This window comes from Chenopodium quinoa, unplaced genomic scaffold, assembly GCF_001683475.1.
Source record: "Chenopodium quinoa cultivar QQ74 unplaced genomic scaffold, ASM168347v1, whole genome shotgun sequence".
Classification (NCBI taxonomy): domain Eukaryota; kingdom Viridiplantae; phylum Streptophyta; class Magnoliopsida; order Caryophyllales; family Amaranthaceae; genus Chenopodium; species Chenopodium quinoa.
This window is the reverse complement of record NW_018742823.1, coordinates 554,190-561,048: the sequence shown is the minus strand read 5'-3', so window position 1 is coordinate 561,048 and position 6,859 is coordinate 554,190.

Sequence of the window (6,859 nt, the reverse complement as noted above, 5' to 3'; positions counted from 1 at the left end):
GGCAGCCCTCACTCTGGTATACCCGCTGCCAGCTGCTCTGGCCAGCTGCCAGCGGCCCTGGCAGCGGTTCCTGCTGTTTTCGCCTTCTTTCCTTGCTTCTTCTTCTTGCTTTGCTTCACCTTTTCCTCAAGCTTTCTTCCTTGCTCTTCCATGCTCCATCACAACTCTCAAATCACGAGCCAAGGTCCATCCTTCTTACATAACTCTTCATTGGTTCCCGAGCTCACTCACTCACTTATACTCATAAATCCGCCTTTTGCACATAAGTGAGATCACAGCCCAAAACTCACAAAAGCTAACAAAAGTACATATAAAGCATCAAAACACACCTAAAATGCTTCTCTCAACCCATGATAAGAAGGCTTATCAAATTCCCCCATGCTTGAACCTTTACTCGCCCTCGAGTAAACTTAGAGAATAAAACACATCCTCCTCACTAAGGTTCAAAACAGAAGATGGTGGAATCAAACTAGCTCTATGCACTCAAACTCAACAAAACATCCTAGTACTTATCAACCAATCACAATCACACTCCCCCATACTTCACACTTTGAATCTCCCTTTTTTTCTTATTTATCAATTCATCCCCAAAATCAACTTGGAACGATAAACGCATAGCCATGAGTATGAATATTCTCAACCGCCTAAAGAAATGAAATTTTTGATAAAATTGGGCAAACAAAAACTCAACTTAACCAAAAATCTCATAAAAACACTTCCACATTCAAGAGTGAAAACAAACAACTCATGCTCTCAAATTCCTAAGATGATCAACAAATTCCCCCAAAATCTCAACTATCTCCCAAAATCACCAAGATGAAACCTACCCGACACCTCCTTATATCTCCTCCCCTTATGACACCGACTCCGGCAAATAGATGCGAAATTTCCTTGAAAAATCAAATTCATGAACATTTCTCTCTTTTTTCTCTCATTTTGCCTAGGAGCCCTTTCGGGTTTTCATCCTAGCCTCTCATCTTTTTCCAAATCTCACTACCTCACCCGCTCATTAGCCACTTTTTTGCTTAGGTCGCCCTTTCGGGTTTTCAACCTAACCGAGCCCCCATTTTTGCCTAAGCCGCCTTTTCAGGTTTTCGACTTAGAGGGCTTCTTTTTCTTTTCTTTTCTCTTTTTTTTTTCAATTTTTTCTTCTTTGTTTTTTTTTTTCTTTTTTTTTTCATTGAAACATAATTGAAATAGCTATACAAAACCATTAAATTAGGATAACTATACAAATTTCAAAAATATGCAAGAATTGCTTCCCCCCTACTTGAATGAGACATTGTCCTCAATGCAAGAACAACAACAATAAAAACAAAAGTAAGGGAAAGGGAAGAAATAAGTACCACCTTAATGGGAAGGATTCCCGAAGTTGGAAGATTCGGCATTATCAAGGATTTCAAAACTCTCGAGAAGAAAAATGAACTATGGGGACCCCAAGTGTTGCCCATGGGAAGATTATTCTAACCAAATGCATTTCTAATTACCGCATAAGGCATGACATAGTTCTTATTGTTAAAATTGAAAGAAATTCTTGACATCCCTTAGTCAAAGTGGAAAGGAATTCATCTAATACCTCACATAAGTAGGTGCGCTCGTGCTCCATCACTTCGTCCAAACCAACCACTTGCAATGCCTCCAAATCGACGACTTTTGTGCATTGCACCATTCTTTTGGGCTGTTGAAGTTGAACCCATGTAGTCTTTTCTTTCGTAGTTAGACGAATGCCCATGAAGTCATTTGCTTGGGGAAAAGAGGGTGATACACCCTCCCTTGAAGTATCCCCTTGTTGTCTACCCCCTTGCAACCCTCGTAGGTGAAGAGGTTGCCTTCACTTGTTATGTCTTCCCATTGCACAAGAACGAATTGCACAAATCTCACCTCCTCTTTCAAAATACAATGAGCAACCCACCAAACCTCCAAACACCAAGGTTCACACAATTCCAAAATTTCAAGTTTAGAATTTAGAAATTGAAACAATGTTAAGGTTTAATTGGACTTGAAATTGAGGGAAAAGAGGTTAGACGAGGGTTTTTTAAATTTCTGAATTTTGGATTGAAAATGGGGCAAATGGGTTTTTTTGGGGATAGAGGGAAGTGATTAATTGGGGTTTTGGATAAAGACTAGAATGAATTGGATTGTAGGATTGAAGAAAAAGGGGTTTAAAAGGGCAAAAATTCAGGTATGCAGGGAATGCCGCTGGTAGCGGCTTGGGGCCCGCTGCCAGCGTCTTAAGAAGGAATTTAGGGTGAATGTTGCTGGAAGACCCGCTGGCAGCGGCTGCTGCAAAAAAATATTTATTTTTTTTTTTTTTTTTTTTTTTCCTGAAAGACACCCGCTGGCAGCGGCACCAGACCCGCTGCCAGCGGCTGGGGCAGAACTTTGGGATTTTTTGGCTGCTTGGAGAGCCGCTGGTAGCGGCTACAGAGCAGCTGCCAACCCGCTACCAGCGGCTCCTGCAGGGGCTGCCTCCCAAAGCCTGTTTTTTACCTGTTTTGCTCTATTTTTGCTCACAATACGTACTCCCAAAGCATCCTCCTACATAAATCCACCAAAAGCACTTGGTACATCAAAACAAAAACAATAAAAACTAAAATAAATGAAAACGGGGAAGAGTTTACGGGTTGCCTCCCGATTAGCGCCTTTGTTTTACGTCGTTGGCTCGACACAACTCATGAAACTTCGTTAATCAATTGATGGCTCGTAGAGATCGATGTTCTCCAAATTCTCGACCTTGAACCCTTCGTAGTATGGTTTGAGCCTTTTTCCATTCACTTTGAACATGTTGTTGGTCTCTAAACTCCGAATTTCTACCGCTCCATGCGGATAGACCTTGTCAACTTGAATTGGACCCTTCCAAACGGGAGCTCATCTTGTCATGCCACACCTTATTCTTTGCTTTGTGGTATACCTGGGATAATTTCTTGCCCGGAAATGATGACGGGGTGGGTGTTGCCCCTAGTGGTATAGGTGGAAGCTTGGACTGTTCATTCAATTCCGCCACCTTCACTGCACATTAGTAGGTATAGAAGAATCCAAGCAATCACCAGACACAACATTAGTAATAGGTGTGAGGAGCTCATCCCCATGATTAATGTTAGAAACATCATGCAATATTGGATCGACAACATTTATAGAATATAAAGAATGAGTATCAACAGGATACTTTATGGTATCATAAATGTTATACACAATTGCTTTCCCATCAACCTCCATAGTCAAAGAACCGGTAGACACATCGATTTTTGTCTTAGCAGTCTTTAAGAAAGGTCTTCCTAACAGGATAGGGGCTGCTTGTTTGTCATGTTCCATGTCAAGGACGTAAAAGTCAGCAGGAAAGATCAATCCATCAACCTTAACAAGTACATCTTCTACTACCCCCTTAGGATATACATTGGACTATCAGCTAACTGAATTACTACCCCAGTTTCATGCAAAGGCCCAAGTTCTAAGATTTAAACAGGGAGTAGGGAATGACATTGATTGATGCACCTAGGTCCAACATGGCTCGGTGTAATGTGGTGTCTCCTATTGTAACAGGAATAGTAAACATACCAGGATCACCACATTTTTCTGGGAGTTTCTTTTTGGAAAACTGCAGAAACATGAGCACTCACCTTCACTTTTTCTTTTCCTCCCAACCTGTGCTTTCTCTTGATCGTACACAGTTCCTTCATAAACTTAGCAAAACGAGGAACACTTTTAATCACATTCAAGAGGGGCATATTTACCTCACATTTGCTGAAAATCTCATAAATATCCTTGTCTTTCTCATACCTTCGAGTATCTTGCAAGGCTTCTGGGAAAGGTGGCACAGGCTCATAAGAGGTAAAGGTTGGAGGATTCGCCTTAGTTTCTTGTTCTACTTCCTCCTCCTCAACTCCAATCAAGTCTTTAGCCTTCTTAGGTGCAACTACAGTTTCTTGCAACTTTTTGCCACTTCTCAATGTTATTGCATTAACTTGTTGCTTAGGGTTCAGCTCCGTTTGGGATGGAAGCTTTCCAGAGTCCTTAGCTTCAAGTCGGGCTTACTGCACTTGAGATTTGACTGACTTGATTCTCCAGGTTTTGAATACTTGATCTGGTTTCTTGTTGAAACTGCCATCATATTTCTGCTGCATGGGTAGAAACATTAGAAGTTAGTGATCTAATCATTTCTTCAGTTGACATATTACCTGAATTAGAGCTTTGGCCTTGAGGTGTTAGGAACGGTGCCCTATATTGCTGAAACTGTTGTTGACCTTGAGCATGCTGATGTTGTTGTTTCCTTGGGAATTCCCATATCTCAAATTTGGATGATCTCTCCATCCTGGGTTGTAGGTATTTGAAAAGGGATCATATCTTCTTTGCGGACCTTGCCCTTGAAAACCTAAGGCGTTGGCCCTGCTCATTCTGCTCCTCTTGTAATTGAGGACATGTATCAGTGGGATGTCCCATGGAGGTGCATAAACCACAAGCATTCAGTTGCTGTGGATTCCTTGAGTTCACCATGAACTCACGCATCATAGAGTCAAATCAGCTACTTGACTCTCTAACTCAGTTGTATTCGAATTTGCTAAATTCACCCGGCGCGTGGGAGTTCTCTGACTGAATTGCCTAGAATTTTCTGCTAGCTCTGCAATCAACCTAGTTGCATCTCCTGGAGTCTTATTCACTAGCCCTCCACCACTTGCTGCATTCACCATCCTCAAGTCATCATCAGTTAGACCTCCATAGAAGTATAGGATGAGGTCTTGATCGGAATACCCATGGTAAGGACAGCTAGCACACAATCTCTTAAATCTCTCCCAATACTCATACAAGGATTCATCTTCCTTCTGATCCACATTGCTGATAGCTTTCTTAAGGCTTGCAGAAATAGTGGCTGGGTAATACTTCTCTAAGAAACACTTCTTCAAACCTGCCAATTTGTTATGCTCCCTGGGGGAAGATAGTAAAACCAATCTTCGCTGCATCTTTGAGAGAAAAAGGAAATGCTCTCAACTGAATTTGCTCATCAGTCATCCCAATCGGTTTCATGCTAGTACATACCACATGAAATTCTGCCAGATGTTTATTTTGGATCTTCACCCTTCATGCCATGGAATGCCGGCAATAGATGAATTAGACCAGATTTGATCTCAACATTAGTACCTTCCTCCAACTGCTGGTATGCAATGCACAACGGTTGTTGTTCAAGTTAGGGGCTGTAAGTTCTCTTAGAGTTCGATTGTCAGCCATCTCCTCTTCTTCTTGAATATTGAAGGAGTACGTTGATTCACTAGGGGTTGTTTTTGCCTCTTTTCGCAACCTGGAAATATTCCTTTCAATTTCTGGATCAAACTGCAAAACTTCTTTGTTAGCAGAACGGGTACTTATCATACCCTAGCGAACAAACAAAGAAAAAATAGCTAAGAACAATCCTAAAATAAATTCTACTAAGATAAACAATTAAACGGTAACGCCTAAGTCCCCGGCAACGGCGCCAAAATTTGGTGTGCCTCAGTCGTATGCAACCAAAAATATCACAACTAAGCTAACTGCAAATAAACGTAGTTAGGGAAGTCGAGTTCGAATCCACAGGGAAAAAGGGACTAATAACTGGAAACCTAAGTGGAAATACTCTAGGACGGTAGTAACCTAAGTAACGAGGGGGGTTTTCACGAGCAATGATGATAAATGAACTAAGTAAGAACAACGAACGTAATGAATAGGTAATCAATGAGAAGAACGGTCTTGGTTATGCGAAATCCACTAATGAACATACAAATTGATCATAGAAGTCTCCTCAATCAAGCTCTATTGAACACCTTGTTGTAGAATTCCTAGATTCTAAATTCTCATAAATAGTTAGAAATAGCAAAGCGCTCCTTTCTAAACCCTTTCCAATGCACAATTCAAGACAAGCGCTCTAAATTATCCACAAGAAGAAAATAAACGGAGAAATCAACAAGGATTGAATAAATTAACACAAGCGGTCTAATTTCTTCAATAATATTATTCCCTCTTCAAGTTATCAACCAAAAGCATGCATCAATAACCTAAAGTTGCTACTTTGGAAAGATTAATTAGATGCAAGCGAATCCAATAATTCTAACCTAGCAATTGATTAAAGCAAATCATGAAATTAATTCAAGGAACAATATATATTCAATAGATATTAAGAGAAGAAAGATCTCACAATTCGTAGCTAAAAAGCTTCAATCTTTAACCAAGAATCCGGAAGATTAAGCTTCCATGGATTCTAATTCCAAAACAAAGAATTCTGAAAATTCCAAGAAAACCCTAGAAAGCTTTTTTTTTCTCAAAACTTAATTCTCCTTTTTTTCCTTCAAACTTAATTAAAACTAAGCTATTTATATGTTTTATATTTTAATAACATAACACAATAATAATAATAAAATAATATCCAAAACACGAGCCAAAACAAAGCCAAATTGCTGAAAATTAACCAAAACAGCCCGAATTTCTGCCAGAGCCGCTGCCAGCTGCTCTGGACTCGCTGGCAGCTGCTCTGGCAGCCCCTCACTCTGGTATACCGCTGCCAGCTGCTCTGGCCAGCTGCCAGCGGCCCTGGCAGCGGTTCCTGCTGTTTTCGCCTTCTTTCCTTGCTTCTTCTTCTTGCTTTGCTTCACCTTTTCCTCAAGCTTTCTTCCTTGCTCTTCCATGCTCCATCACAACTCTCAAATCACGAGCCAAGGTCCATCCTTCTTACATAACTCTTCATTGGTTCCCGAGCTAACTCACTCACTTATACTCATAAATCCCGCCTTTTGCACATAAGTGAGATCACAGCCCAAAACTCACAAAAGCTAACAAAAGTACATATAAAGCATCAAAACACACCCTAAAATGCTTCTCTCAACCCATGATAAGAAGG